Raw genomic sequence first — 15,298 nt, 5'->3', positions numbered from 1 at the left:
GGATGTGGATGGAGTTTAGTTTGTTTTTGCACAGATCGTCCTGGGTGCCTGGAACATGGCGGCCAGCCGTAGTTCTGGGAGCAGATATAGCAGTGGCATTCAGGAGGCTTTTAGACCCATGGATCTTCAGGGAATGGAGAGAGATGGATCATGTACAGGCAGAAGAGGTTTAGTTTGATTTGGCATCGTGCTGGGCGCAAACATCGTGGGCCGAAGGGCCTGTTCCTATGTTAGCCGGCAGGGTGGGGGCAGTGAAGTTGGGAATCTTTACATTTATTTATCTCGTATTTTCAGAAGTAATAAAACGCCATTAAAATAATGCAAATAATTAAAAGTTTTAAAGCATGTCAATATAAAGTGCACAAAAGTAAAATCACGTTAAAAGAACACAGCATTCAGCCGTAAATCCTGGTGGAATGAGTGGTATGTCGATTCGCCCTCGGGCATGGCTGCCCGAGGACCGCCCGCTGCCAGCAAGACCGGGCTGCTCGTCAGATTCCGCGTGGGGACCGCGACGCAGTTGCAATGGGTAAGACGGGTAAACGGGGAAATCAGCCTGGCTCCTAAACCCGCCGGTGTCCCTTGTTCCGTTCTGTCATCGAGGCAGTTTTCCAGTTTAGGGGCGCCTCTATAAATGCAAGTTGCCATTGCTGCTCTACTAGTGAGCGGTGTCTATAGTTACTGACAGGGTGGAAAAAAAACCGCTCTCCGTTAGTGAAAAGGCTTAAAGGTTGCTGACGGCTATGCTCTCTGCTTTTGTTATTGCTAATTGATGCTGCCAGCGGCCGATAATGAATAAATCACTCTCGGACTCAGAATGCATGAAGTAACCTAACTTTTCAAACTCCTCATACTAATGCCGGCTCTGATCACAGTCTGCTTCGTAGAGTCCTGTTCCAGCTCAGCACCCTGTCCCCAATTTTAATGCACCCCGTTCTGTGTTACAGGCAGCCTAGATAACACCGGTACAATTGATTATCATAAAACTAACTGGATAGATTATTGGATCCAAATTATTCAGATTATTTCTTCACATTTTGTTTTTACTTTCATCACGAAATAAGTACATCTGTTAGCGGTAATTGACTATGCTTATGAGAGGTTATGACAATTTTATGTAGCGTATGTTTGGAACAATTTGCATATATACTTTAAAAATAAGTCAAATAATCCGCAATTAATATTCCTTCTGGACAATTATATTCGGATATTTCTCCAACGTGTTTGCTAGATTTGGTATTTACCACAGGTAATATTTGTAGTTTGGCTTTAATTTTGAACCCACTGATCCTTGGGGTGGGGAGGATGGATGCATCTCCAAAAAATAGATTTTTACATGGCCAACGTTAATGAACTGATTATTAAGAAGTAGACACGGTTAAACCAAAGTCTTAGGGAGTTTATTTTGTCCCTTTCGGGCAACTGTGCTTTCTTAAAGAGCGATGAGGATCGGAGGGTTGTTAGGACCCGGAAGACATCTCAGTAAGTGGTCGGGCCGACACTGCGCATGAACACAATTGTATTCCAAAAGAAATGAACTTAAAGAGCGGAAAGAGACGAAAACAGTAGGAGGTGGAAACTCCACAGTATTAGCATTGGTGAACATATCAAAGTGAAGCTGAGTTAGGATCTGTCCTTCATACTGACTGTAAAACACATCAGCAGTTACAGCGCGCGAAAGCTGCAGAGCTGCTTTTACTGGGATCGAGTCTTTGCAGTTTATGAATTGGCTTCAGGAGCGAGAGAATCGTTGGTGCAGAAGGTGAGTTGTGGTTTTTTTAATTCAAAATATACGGTAATTCTCCTGACTCTAATTCGAAATCGAAGATTTGATTTGTGTTTTAATCCCCTAGACGCCTTCCAATTTCCAGACGCCAGATATGTTTTGAGTTTGTGTTTTTTTTCCAATTAACAAAAACATTAGCTTACTGTTTGAGGAAAGCAGACTGCAGTGTCAATTCTAAAATGAAAAGAGGCTGAGGGAGAGAGTTGTGTAGCGCAAGGTTAAATCTGGAGAGGCTCCTGAACCGGGGCAGTTCTTAATTCCCACACAAGGGGACGCAGAGTCTCTATCTCAGCACCGTTTAACCCCGCTCTGTTGAAGAGAGACGCTGCCCGTTCACTCCTGTACATGGGAGTAACGGGGAAAGGCAGGTGGTGGCGGAGGATGAAAGCACTGCTTTATTCTGACAGAAGTTTATGGGTTTCCGTTGTCCGGCTCGTATCGTTCATACGCCTTTATCCAAAGTACTTTTGCGCCTACTTTAATTGGCATATCAATGTTAAGTCTGTCACTTGTAGCAATCCTCCCTGTATTTCTGGAAGAGTACTTCATAGTGACCCCCCCCTTAAAATTTATTTGTAATCTCAGAGATAAAGGCGGAAGATATCTGAGCCACACGCGAATGGAATTGATATCGGAACAGACCATTTAGTGTTAAAGTACTTAATTTGGATTGCAGTTCAAAAGCAAGAGTGATTCTGGGCCGACTCTGCTTAATCCGTGGTGTTCACCCTTTCCATTTAAATTGTGTATGTTTCTCTACGGCCTTACTGCCTCATGACTTAATGATATGATTCAGCGAGGAGGAACAGCTTTTTTTTACCAATACAGCGGGCGATTAGGGGCGACCAGTGTTAACACGTACCCTTTTTTTAATGCCGCATTATTTTATAGCCGGGTGACGCATTGCTAATGATACAAAAATCATCGTCCGGTTTAAATGAGATGCCAACTCCGGTTCAGATAAACGCGTAGAAGGGCGAATAAGTGCCTTCCAATACACTGGGCTAAGGTACAATTTCTGTTTTTTTTCTTTTCCCATTTAAATTAAGCATTCTATTACTAAATTGGTGGCAGGCTATTATAAACACCATCTAGTGTCAGTAACTGTGCTGTTGTCTAAGTCGCTTTTTGGAATCTCGTGTACACAGAGGCGCAGGTAAAGATTAACTTCCAAGCTGATGCCAACGCACTTTGTATTTTGTCGGTGGTACATCAAACCGAATCGTAGTCAGGACATCTCGACACTGCAGAACGAATCCTTGCATTCAACGGGTTGTAGCGCTAAAAACACAGTTTAGCACTCCTTGAGCCCCATTATTTTTTGGGGGGGGGGGGGTTAATTGGACAGGAGCCCTTTCATTCAGAATTTCTTCCGAGAGTTCACGATTGAAGAAACTCTTCCCGAGACAAGACGAGACATCGGATTATACCGGGGGGGGGGGGGGGGGGGGAAGAAAAGCCCTTTGATGGAGTTCTGTGTTTATAACTGGTGCAAAACTCGGCTTGCTCGCAGTGATGCCGAGGGTACCCGCGGAATTGGTTCCTCAAAATCTCTCCTTAAAAAAAAATTGAACACTGCGGAAATAACTTGTTAGTTAATTTAAATCAATTACTTCTAAAATATCCCAGCGAGATCATCCAGCGACATCATGGAAGTGTCATTTGAAGCTTGAGATGAAATGTTTACTTATCTGTCCCTTACACCATCCAATTTTAAGAAGTGAACTCCAGACAGTAATATTATAAATTTATCTCAGCGTGTTGCTGTGCGATGGTCAGGGATGTCCTGATTCATATCAACAGCTGGGGGCTCCATTCAGTTAGAGTGTGATAACCTGCCACCAAGACCCTTGTTCCTTTCACAAAGCCACGGGAGGCCTTTTATTCCGGAGGTGGCGCCTACAGAATACTGTCTTCTGTTTAGAAGATTAACTGTGGAATATAATCGTTCCTTTCAAAATAATTTGCGATATGCCTCTAATAGAAGATCTGCTGCATAAGTAATTAAATTATTTTTGGATCACTTGTATCTGATTTTATGGCAAATATATATCGATGAGTTACTAATATGCAATTAATTTTCAGGCAGCAGAGTAAATAACACATTTAACAATCTCTTTTGAGGTAGTGAAATATTTCATATTATCGGAGAAAAATTGATACAAAGGCAATGAAGGTTGCCCAAAGGGGTAAGTTTTAAGGGCATCTTAAAAGATGCATTTGGCAGTCCATTTGTTTTCCCTCGCTATTGGAATAGAATTTATGCAATGTAACATTATGTAAGCATGAAGGATATGTGTAATTACACTAGTTTCTAGTCGCTAAAATTCATTGAAGCCTATAGAATGCATTCTTTGTTATGAAAAATATAGTGACAACATTATATTGGAATAAAAAAAACAGAAATAAGAGCAAGCAGAAACGGGAAGGGCAGTGAAGTTCCTTCCATTGAATGTGCTGCATTCCATTATTTTCATCAAACACTGAGATTGTTAGCCAAGGCTTGACAATGGTTGCAGACTTTCTGTTCGTAAATTAAACAATTATATGCCTACAAAATCTGTCTGAGTTTGCATGTAAGTTTCAATGGAAGTGGCAGTCAAAGCCTCAATGGTGATTGTACTTTTAAAGTTCAAAGTAAGTTTATTATCAAAGAATATATATGTCACTAGATACAATGCTGAGATTCATTTTCTTGCGGGCATACTCAATAAATCGATATTAGTATTATAACCATGATAAAACCAATGACAGACTGCACCAACTTGAGTGTTCAACCAGTATGCAAAAGATAAGAAACTGTGCATATACAAAAGGAAGTTAATAAAAATAAATAAGCAATAAATATTGTGAACATGAGATGAAGAGTCCTTGAAATTAAGTTCATAGGTTGTGCATGCATTTCAATGTTGGGGCAAGTGAAGTTATCCCCTCTGGTTCAAGAACCTGGTGGTTGGCAGATGATAATTGGTGGTGTGGATCCTAAGGGTACTGTACCACCTTCCTGATGAGAGCAGTGAGAAGAGAGCATGACATGGGTGATGGGGATACCTGATGATAGATGCTGCTTTCATGTGACAATGCTTTGTGTGCTAAGGTTATTTTACCTTGGTTAAAGTCAATGTTGCAAGACAAATGAAGCAGTATAACTGAAACAGTATCATGCTGCAGTGGTATACCTGACTACTAGACAGGTATATGGAGGAATTTAAGGTAGGGGGGTTATATGGGAGGCAGGGTTTGAGGGTCGGCACAACATTGTGGGCTGAAGGGCCTGTAATGTGCTGTACTATTCTATGTATTGGGAGAATGAGGTAGTGGGTAGATACAAAACCAGGTGGCGGTGTATTAAGAAATGGACACCAATCTGGACGTGGACCTGGATGTCTATTTCTACCAGCAGAATAGTTCCTCCATAAGAATGAAACATTGAAATATCGACTGTTTCTTCCCCTTGATAGATGCTGCCTGACTTGCTGAGTTTCGGCAGCATTTTGTTTGTGTATGTTGCTCAGGATTTCTCACATCTGCACGATCTCGTGTTTAGAATTACTTTAGAGAAATATACCTCACAGGGATTTCAGATATATCTAAAGATGAGGAAGGATTTTTAATCGAGCCTTGGTTATTATTCCAAACCTGTACCAAGCTTTGTCCGACAACTATTGCCTATGTTGAAATTTTGAGTGGTATACGCAAGAAATGTAAAGCAAGGTTGTGTTTGGGGCAGGAGAGAGAAAACTAAAAGGTGGAGGACCTTGAGTCCTAGTCAAAGTAAATGGATCTTAAGTGTTTTTTTGAATAAATTGGAGGAATATATGGGGAATGATATACAGTACAGTAGGCGGTAAAGACTAGAGCAAAACAAAGGAGCAAAGGAGTTTAAGTTTAATGGAAACTGTTAGAAGCATATCATTGAGGGAGGGTGGTTTAACCATGGTTGATCTTGAAGGAAAGAATGAGAATCTTCAGGTCGATTTGTTACTGCTGGCAAGCAGTTGGTGCCCAGGGCAAATTGGGGTAACAACGAAGGGAAAAAACTGTTGAGTATTCATGAAGTTTGGAGACAATGGAACTGTTAGGGAAATGGTGAGGAAGGAACTAGTCAAATATGAGGTGGTGAATGTAGAGAGCTTCTATAAAGTGCATCAGCTGTCTGCTACTTAAATATTTGTATTGCGTTTCTATGCCAATTTATTTTGAGGAAGTGGACCTGGAATAGATTACAGATGAAAATAATGAACATTAATAATACATCAGATTTTAAATATCTTTGAACTTGGTTAACCGGATTCACTTTTGGAAGTTCTGCCAAATATAAAATAAATCTTGTGGTCTTGTAAAAAAGTGAAGTTTTACATATGGCAACACTCGTTGAAGCTAATCCTGTTGTTATTTTACGTCTCTCATCACTTCCAGCTCTCAGTTGTAAAAACTGCTAAGTTTATTCTGTTTTGCCATATTTTCTGCAGATTATTTGAAAAAAGACACCATTCTCTGAGTACTTGAAGTAGTCTTTATATTTATATTTTACTTGTGAAGTGGTGAATGCTAAGGTTTATTGCCTATGCCACTAGTTCAGGGGTTCCCAGCCTGGGGTCCACAGGCTCCTCGGTTAATGGTAGGGGTCCATAGCATAAAAAATGTTGGGAATCCCTGCGCTAGTTCCGATCATTTGGTGGATTGATGCAACATTTAAATGTAGTTTGATATAAATTAATGAATTGTCAGACCACTTTGGAGGAAGGTTTAAAGAAAACTATTTTGTTTAGGGACTGGGGAGTTGTGTATAGATTACATGGGTGAGCATGATAGGTCTCCATCAAGAATTCTTCATCTTAGCCCATCACCCCTAGTGGGGTATAGGCCACTGAGAGCAGCTCACTGGTGTCTTTGTCCTGAGGCAGTTTTTCAAGTTGTTCCCAGGTGTAGCCCATCTTCAAAGTTCCTTCCTTTTCCCTGGGATGAGGTCTTGGGAGCCACGGTTCATATTTCTGTAGTTCTGAGTTTTTAATGGATGGGTTGCTAACCCCATGCTAACCTCCTCCTTTCACAGCTGGGCTTGGGTCAGTCCATGACGGAGATCTCCATTATGAATGGACAGTGGTAAATCAGATGTTCTTGCTGTGACTTAGTCACTTTTATTACCACCTTTTATATACTGTATTCAGGAAAATGAAGATTGCAAAGTTCATGCATTGCAGTTGAGATTTTAATGTGTCCTCTGTGTTACTGTGCCAGTAATGGAGCTACTGTGTTACTGTGTTCATTGTTGCACAGATGATTGCATTGTCAGAGAATTTACCAGCCATGTTTTCCTACTGTTTGCACAGTCCATACCTAGCTCCTGCTGCAGGGGAAGAATATGAGAAATTTTCTTTATTATTGTATTTTTTTTAGCTTTTCATGATCACTTCATTACATTTGTCTGAACAGTAGTATGTAAACACACAGGGTCTGTTTTTAAAGAAGCTTATTCAGTTCAGTGAGCAACTTCTTCAATTGTCCCCTCCCATCATGGCTACATTTCTGGGATCTGTATGATTTGATGCCATGAATACAATGTTGATTCCGATTTTCACCGGCATCTCCTCACGAATCTCCAGACTTGAGACCTTGAACTCTGCAGGAAATTTAGCAATATCTTGTAGTTAGTTATCCATTCTCTTCAATTTTTTGATCACACATCGTTAGTAGTCAGTATTAAATTTATATGTTTCAATATTAATAGTTATATGGTAAAGATTGTGATATTCTGATTGAGATTTCCCCTTGACAATAAGTGAAACTTGTCATTTCTGTTCATTGGTTGCATCTACTGTAACTCTTAGTAAAAGATCTATTGTGAGGATATCATCAGCTCCTCCGTAAATTGTGTACACAAGGCAACACAGCGGATTCCAGTCAATTGGGGAACATCGGGTCCAGAACATTTTGGCCCAATTAATCGGCTACCCCAATTAGCCAAAGTTTTATGGAAATAGTTAAAAGGGTATAAAAACGGCAAATCTCCATTTAGTGCATTATTGATATCAGTTACAGCCTGGTTAAATGGTGGCATGTTTGATCATGGAGTTAACAAAATTTCATGGAAATAGTTAAAAAGGTATAAAAAAAAGACAAACCACCATTTAATTGAGAAACAAATTTTTTTTAATGTAATGCTGAATAAATGAAAATATTACCAAAACTACTACCCAACTGTAAAAGTGTTTATTAGTTCCTAACAGTTATAAATGGAGGAACGAGAACATCTTATCTGAGTCTCAACATGGACAAGACAAAAGAGATGATTGTGGACTTCAGGAACGCACAGGACGACCACTGTCTGTTGCACATAAATGGCTCTGCAATGGACAGAGTGTAGTGCACAAAGATCCTTAGTGTGCACATAACAGATGATATAAGCTGGACCCAAAACAGTTTCTTACTAGTCAAGAAGGCACAGCAGTATTTACACTTTCTGAAGAGATTGAGACATACAAGGCTCCCTGCCTCCATTATAATAACTTTCTGCAGGAGCACCATTGAGAGTGTCCTGTCTGGTGCCTCATGGTGTTGTATGAAGGCTGCAATGGATAGTTAAAACCACTGAGAGGATCAGCAGAATCTCCCTCCACCCATGACATTTACCAGGAGCATTGCAGATGAACGGCAGAAAGCATTGTTGACACCCTCAACACCCATGCCATAATCTCTACCGTCAGGAAGGAGGTAGAAAAGGATCAGTACAAGGACTACCAGGCAGGGCAAAACCTTCTTCCCTTAGGCTGCAAGACTAATGAATACACTACCACCACTGTAGCCTGTATATTGTGCTGTTTACTGTTCACCTGTAAATTTTGGAATATATTTTATTAGCTTAATTATGATAATATTTGGCTTTATGTGCCTTGTGTGTTATATAGTATGTTTTGCAGGTGCAATGTGGTCTGGAGGAACATTTCATTTGGTTGTATATGTACAGTCAGGTGACAATAAACTTGAACTCGAATTTATTCAGTGTCTGCTGCTGTGTTCTTTTGATTGACTGTAAATGAGGAAAATCAGTGAAGAGTCTTAATGCAGATAAGGGACTGCCTTCAAGAAGTGCTTTCAATGATTGTCTCCTCCAGGTCTTCCTTTCAGTTGTAGCTTTCAAGATGATTGATGGTACATTCAAATTCTTTGTAGTTTCTAACTCGAAGTAGTGAAATCGTTTCATTTTCTCTCCCTGCCATTTTTGACATCCTGAGTGCTTGAAACTGCCGTGAGCAAAACAGTTCTGAATTGTTTCACTCTTTATTACTTGCCAACTATCAGTGATAAGAATCACCACTTATTGAACACAAACAAATGCAATGGACACTATTTAAAAACTTATTGCTTTAAGCAAGGTGTAGTGTCTAACGTTCACCAGACATGCACACGACTGACGCTGGTTAGAAAATGTTTGGCAAAGTCTCCTGCCCTAATTAAGTGGCACAATGTCTGAAATAAATGAAGACAATCCTGGCTATTTTTTTCAACTAGTATTTGTTCTTTCAGAGTTGTCCCAAATAAGCAGCTGCCCCAATTAACCAAGGGCATAATTAACCCAAATCCTCTGTACCTCCATTGCAAGTAGGAACGAAAAATCCAGTTTGATCTTTCAGGATTGAAAGAAGTTACAGAGAGTTGTAAAATTAGTCAGCCCCATCTTGAGTACTAGCTTTGTAGTATCCAAGACATCTTCAAGGAACGGTGCTTCAGAACTATTAAGAGCTCCCATCACCCAGGACGTGTCCTCTTCTTCAGTGCTCGCAGCAGGAGGGAGGTACAGAAGCCTGAAGGCACACACTCAGCAATTTAGGAACAGCTTTGTCCTCTCGGCCATACAATTCCTAAATGGACATTGAACCCATGAACACTACCTCACTTTTTTTGCTATTTCTATTTTTGCGCTATTTTAATGTAACTGTTCAAATACATGTATATATTTTAATTGATTTTTCTATATTATCATGTATTACATTGTACTGCTGCTGCTAAGTTAACAAATTTCATGATATGCCAGTGATATTAAACCTGATTCTGATTCCTTCTGAAAAATAGCAAGGTGATGGAAGTGGAGCTCATTACCATGGCCTCTGTTTTAGCAGGCTCATGGGTTCTGCTGAGACAGAAGACACTGACTGAATAATATTCAACAAACAAATACTTAGCTAAGAATGCGCATGGGCCTTCTAAGTCTGGAGTATACATTCCCACTGGTTCTTCAGCATTGGTTGAGACCTCAGTGTGAAGAGCCCCTGGAGACAAAAGGAAAGAGAGACCAAGTCTTCCGCTTGCACTATTGTTATACTTGAGGTGTCTGAAACTGGACACCGGTGCCATGGCACACAAGGCGACCAGTGGGAAAAGATGGGTCAAATGGGTTAATCGATGACCAGCACGATGGAAGTGGCTTTCAACCAACAAGTGAACTAACCTTCCACATGACACCATTCCTGATCTCATTGAGGCCTGTAAAGACAACATGAGGTGGAAAAGTGCTTCCCCCTCAGTAGCTGTCAACCTTGTCCACTTCAAAAAAAAGTTGTAAATTCAAAATAAATGTATTACCAAAGTATGTATACCATGTAAGACCATAAGACACAGCAGCAGAATTAGACCACTTGGTTCATTGAGTCTGCCCGTCTGTTTCATCATTTCATCACGGCTGATCAATTTTCCCTCTCGACCACATTCTCCTGCCTTCTCCCTGGAAACTTCCATGCCTTGACAATCAAGAACCTATCAACCTTCGCCTAAAATACACTCAATTACCTAGCGTCCACAGCTGCCTGTGACAAGAATTTCCACAGATTCACCACCCTGTGGCTAAAGAAATTCCTCCTTATCTCCAGTCTAAATGGATGTCCCTCTATTCTAAAGCTGTACCCTCTGGTCCTAGATTCCCCCACGATAGCAAACATCCTGTACATTCTACCTAGGCCTTTGGATATATGATTGGTTTCAATGACAACCTCCTGATTTTTATAAATTCCAGCAAGTACAGGCTCAGAGCCGTCAAACGCTTATCATACGGCAGACTTTCATTCCCAGAATCATTGTTGTGAAAACCCTCAACCCTTTTCAACGTCAGCATATCCTTTCTTAGATAAGTGGCTCAAAACTGCTCACAGTACTCCAAATGGAACTTCACTAGTGGCCTTTTAAATCATCAGCATTACATCCTTACTTTTATATTCTAGATCTCTCGAAATGACAGCCGGCATCACATTTGCCTGACTCAGCACCGACTCGGCCTGCAGGTTAACCTTTTGGGTTCTTCCTGCATGAGGACTCTCAAGTCCCTTTCCATCTCGGAGTTTTGAATTGTCTGCCCGTTTAGAAAATAATCTACATTTTTGTTCTTTTTACTAAAGCATATGACCATACACTTCTCAACACTGCATTCCATCTGCCACCTCTTTTTGTCCATTATCCAAACTGTCTTAGCCCTTCTGCAGACTCCCTGCTTCCTCAGCACTTCTTACCCCTCCATCTATCAATCGATGCAAAACCATACATAGCAAAGGCAGAGTCATTGTTCCTGGTGTGGTGGGACTCAAGACTCCTGCATCTCCTGCCTAATGGTATGCGTGAGAAAGTACCATCCCTCCACTTGCCTTTAGAGATTGGTAGAGGCCTACAGCATGTGGTCTTCTTGTCCTTTCAAATAAACCATTGAATTTTGCATAAGTTTGAGGACAAAAGAAGAAAATATCTCAAAAATGGTAGAAATAAAAAGAGTGAGGAGATGAAACACAACATTCTCTTTGAATAAAACAAAGATTGCTGGAACTATTCAACAGTCTACACCATCTGTGGTGAGAAAAACAGATTTAATGTTTCAGGTTAATAATATTTCATCAAGAAAGTTTATGCTGACAGGTCATTAATTGGAAACAAAACAATCAGTTTTTTTTTTATCCCCCTCCACAGATGCTGCCTGACCTACTTACAGTTTTCAGAATTTTGTTTTAGTTTCAGATTTACAACATTTGCAATTTTTTTAGTTTTGATTTCATCTAATTGAGTGAGTTATGTGATAGTTGACTGAATCCCAAAACAAAATTGTAGCCTTGAGATCTGTTTCACTGAAAGAGGCACCTTTTTTCAAGGCTTTACCCCAAAATGCTTTATGCCAATTAATTAACATGATCAAGAAATGTGGCTGTCTGTTGGGCACATGTTCCCACAACGTGATAATGTCCTGATAATTTATCTATCTTGTTATTTGAGTCATAAATGTTGACTAGAACACTAGAAATAACTCCTCTACTGATCTTTAAAGCAATGTTATGAAGTCACATGTCTGCCTATAACAACTGGCACAGTCATGATTATATGTCAGAAAATGACACTTTCAAGGGTGTAACTACATTTCACCTTAACTACTAGCTGAATTTGTGTGTTTAGCCTTTTTTTATATGATGTGTGCAGTAGCTTTTGGAGTTACTGGTTGTTTTGTTCACTCAGCAGTGAACTCCATGACATGGTGGAAGAGGAAAATAACATTAAATTGTATTGTTCTGATTATGATTGTGCATTGTGTTAACCCTTCTATTAGAAGTTAGTGTCCTTTTCAGGTTTTTTTAATCCAACATATCTATAAAGTAGTTCTGTGTTAATGAAAGCGTTAACATCTTGTCTGTGGTTTTCACAGTCATAGAATGTTTTAAGACTGTCAAGTCCTGCTATTCATGATCTAACATGTTTCTGTTAGCAGAGAACAGATTTTATTTCCAAGTCTGGTTTATAGCAAACCTGATTAAAAAGAGCAAACTGCAATGGGAAAGTGAGAGAGATGGGGGGGGGGGGGGGGAAGGGGGGAGCAGCGAGCGGGTGAGTGAACCCTTTGAGTTCCTCTGTGCTTTCCTGAGTCTTTTTCATATAAAGTAAGGGAGGTGGGGTTTCCTGTATTCTGTAGAATCCATTGCAAAACACAACAGCAAGCACACAATGAGCTTTTATGTTGGTCAATAAATATGTGTGGCTTGGGGTTTGGCAATCAGATCGCTCAGGAGCCAGCTATTGACCTGCTCTTCATTATAGCAGCTTTTCATGGCTTAGCAATAAATCTGTAAATTCAACCATGCCAAAAGCATTGCAAGGTATAAATAAAAAGATAGCTTTCCCATATGAAGTACTAGCTGCATCTTTTAATATAATGGGCAGTAATCAATGCAACTCTCATATTCCACTTTCCAATGTAGGTATATATGAAACTTACTTGAAGCAGCTCTTATGGAGGTAATGTGTTAACAGATGGATTACTTATGTTACCTTTTCCACAATCAATGCAGAATCAATACTTTTGAGATAAAGAAACACTGGGGGGGGGGAGGAGTTGTTTTTTCCCCTCTTTCATATGCATTTCCTTTCGTCTAGTATGCACATTCCACATTGCACTTGTCATTATTCATGCATTAGTGTTTTGACCGTAGAGACTGAAAATGGATTTTAATACTATTGATATTTTTAAACAGTTTGACTAGTACTATTTGAAGTTGCTGTTCACTCAAAATGAGATGTTTTGAAATGATTTAATATTAGTAGCAGTATGACTTAGCTCAGCATTAAGATGGGGATATTAAATAATTATTTTTACCATGGAATATCTGGTGATTTGGATTTGAATACTTTGATTTTGTGGAATTAAATTTGCCAAAGTTATAACCTTTGTATACAGATGTTAGAACCAAAGACATACCAGTTGGTAGGATAATTGGTCATTGTAAGTTGTCCTGTGATTAGTTAAGTTGAAGTCTGCCCCGAGCCTTATAGGCTCATCAGACTGGTGCCAGTTTCAGTGGCGTGAAGTGACTGAGAGTACAAGACTCCCCCCGGATCGGATGCCAGTCTATTGCGAGGTTGACCCCAGCGTTTTGCTGGTACCCATTTTCAGCTGGGTGGACTGGAGCAATGTGTGGTTCAATGTCTTGCTCAAGGATACAACATGCTGCCTCGGCTAGGGCTCAAACTCACGACCTTCAGATCGCTAGTCCAACACCTTAACCACTTGGCCACGTGCCATACAATCCTGTGATTAGGCTAGAATTAAATAGTTGGGTTGTTGGGTGGCATATCTTGTTGGGCTGAAGATGCCTCTTCCATGCTATATCTCAATAAATAATCTCTAGCTGATTCAATCCAATTTAAGTTTAATCATCATTCATGAATGCCCTTGAATATAGCCAAATGACACAGTGTTGCTTTGGAACCACAGTTGTGTAGCAGTTAGCACGACGCTTTACAGTACCAAACCAGTGTCCCAGGTTCAATTCCTGCCACTGCCAGTAAGGTATGTTTTCCTCGTGACCACTTGGGGTTCCTCCCACCGTCCAAAGACGTATCGGTTAGTATGTTAATTGGTCATTGTAAATTGTCCTGTGATTAGGCTAGTGTTAAATAGGTGGGTGGTGTGGCTTGTTGGGCCAAAGGGCCTTTTCCATGCTGTTACTCAGTGATTAGATAAATAAACCTTAGCTGACTCAATTCAATTCAAGTGTAATTGTCATTCAACCATATATGATACGGTCAAATGAGATAGCATTACTCCGGGACCAAGATGCAAAATGCAGTGCCAACAGTCACACACAGCACAAAGCACACATAGCGCATTCAAGATAGTGTGCACTTGTAAGAGATCAGTAAAATACAGCCACGAGAAAAAGAAGTCCAGATGATAAGTCCATGAATGCCACGGAAATCTAGTTGACCACTATACAGCTTGTCTTCTGCCGAGTGAACACTGGGGTCAGCATGGACTTCAGCCTGGACACTGCACCACACCGCCCCCGGAGGAGTGCACCGGGTTCTACCCCTCTCCCCTGGCAGCTGTAAACAGGAACACCATGGTTTGAGGCCCTGAGTCTGTGAATGCCGCAGATATCCGCAGTTGACCACAATACAGCTTGTCTTCTGCCGAGCGAATACAGAGGGGTAGCACCGCTCCAGCCTAAATGCTGTGCCACAGCATCCCCGGTGGAGCGCATTGGCCTTGCGTCTCTCCTGGTGTCTGTAAACAGGTGACACTGCGGCTTGAGGACTAGTGCTTGCTACAGTTGAGGCCACACAACTTCCCCGCCACGTACCCCTGCTGTCCACCAATAAATCAGTGAATCAGACGTGCAGTATTCCACAATAACCATGTTCTAAAGGGTCTCGTGATCATGAGAAAAACAACTAAGACAGTCACTTGCTATTTAACTGCTGTCTCCTTTGCACACTGACCCCTCTGAAGCCTCTCGGATGCAAACAGCAGCACAATCTGCACCAAGTTCAGCTCCTTCAGTTTCTCCAACTTGCTGCTGGGGTAGACCTGCAGTATTTCAAGTTCTTAATCTCTAGCAGGATCTTGCGATCATAAAATGTATGTTTTAAAAAGGACAGTAGTGCCCTTTGTTGACCCATAGAATTAAATTTAATAACATTTTCTTCCCTGTTGATTTCCATATTTCTGCCATCTTACTGGACTGTAACTGATATTTAATGATATTATCT

The 15,298-nt window shown here is 40.6% G+C and overlaps 1 protein-coding gene across 1 annotated transcript in view; it reads left to right on the top strand.

Annotated features, from left to right (window-relative positions):
• Window positions 1-427: 427 nt before the first annotated feature.
• Window positions 428-15,298, top strand: part of LOC132395103 (sialate:O-sulfotransferase 1-like) — a 127,456-nt gene continuing 112,585 nt past the window's right edge. Inside the window, exons 1-2 of the mRNA XM_059971413.1 lie at window positions 428-529; window positions 1,439-1,762. The gene's annotated coding sequence lies outside the window, so the exon portion shown is untranslated. The remainder of the gene's footprint in view (window positions 530-1,438; window positions 1,763-15,298) is intronic.

The sequence above is a fragment of the Hypanus sabinus genome, chromosome 6 (genome assembly GCF_030144855.1).
Source record: "Hypanus sabinus isolate sHypSab1 chromosome 6, sHypSab1.hap1, whole genome shotgun sequence".
Classification (NCBI taxonomy): domain Eukaryota; kingdom Metazoa; phylum Chordata; class Chondrichthyes; order Myliobatiformes; family Dasyatidae; genus Hypanus; species Hypanus sabinus.
The sequence above is the reverse complement of the archived record's forward strand: the minus strand, read 5'-3'. Positions and strand labels throughout refer to the sequence as shown.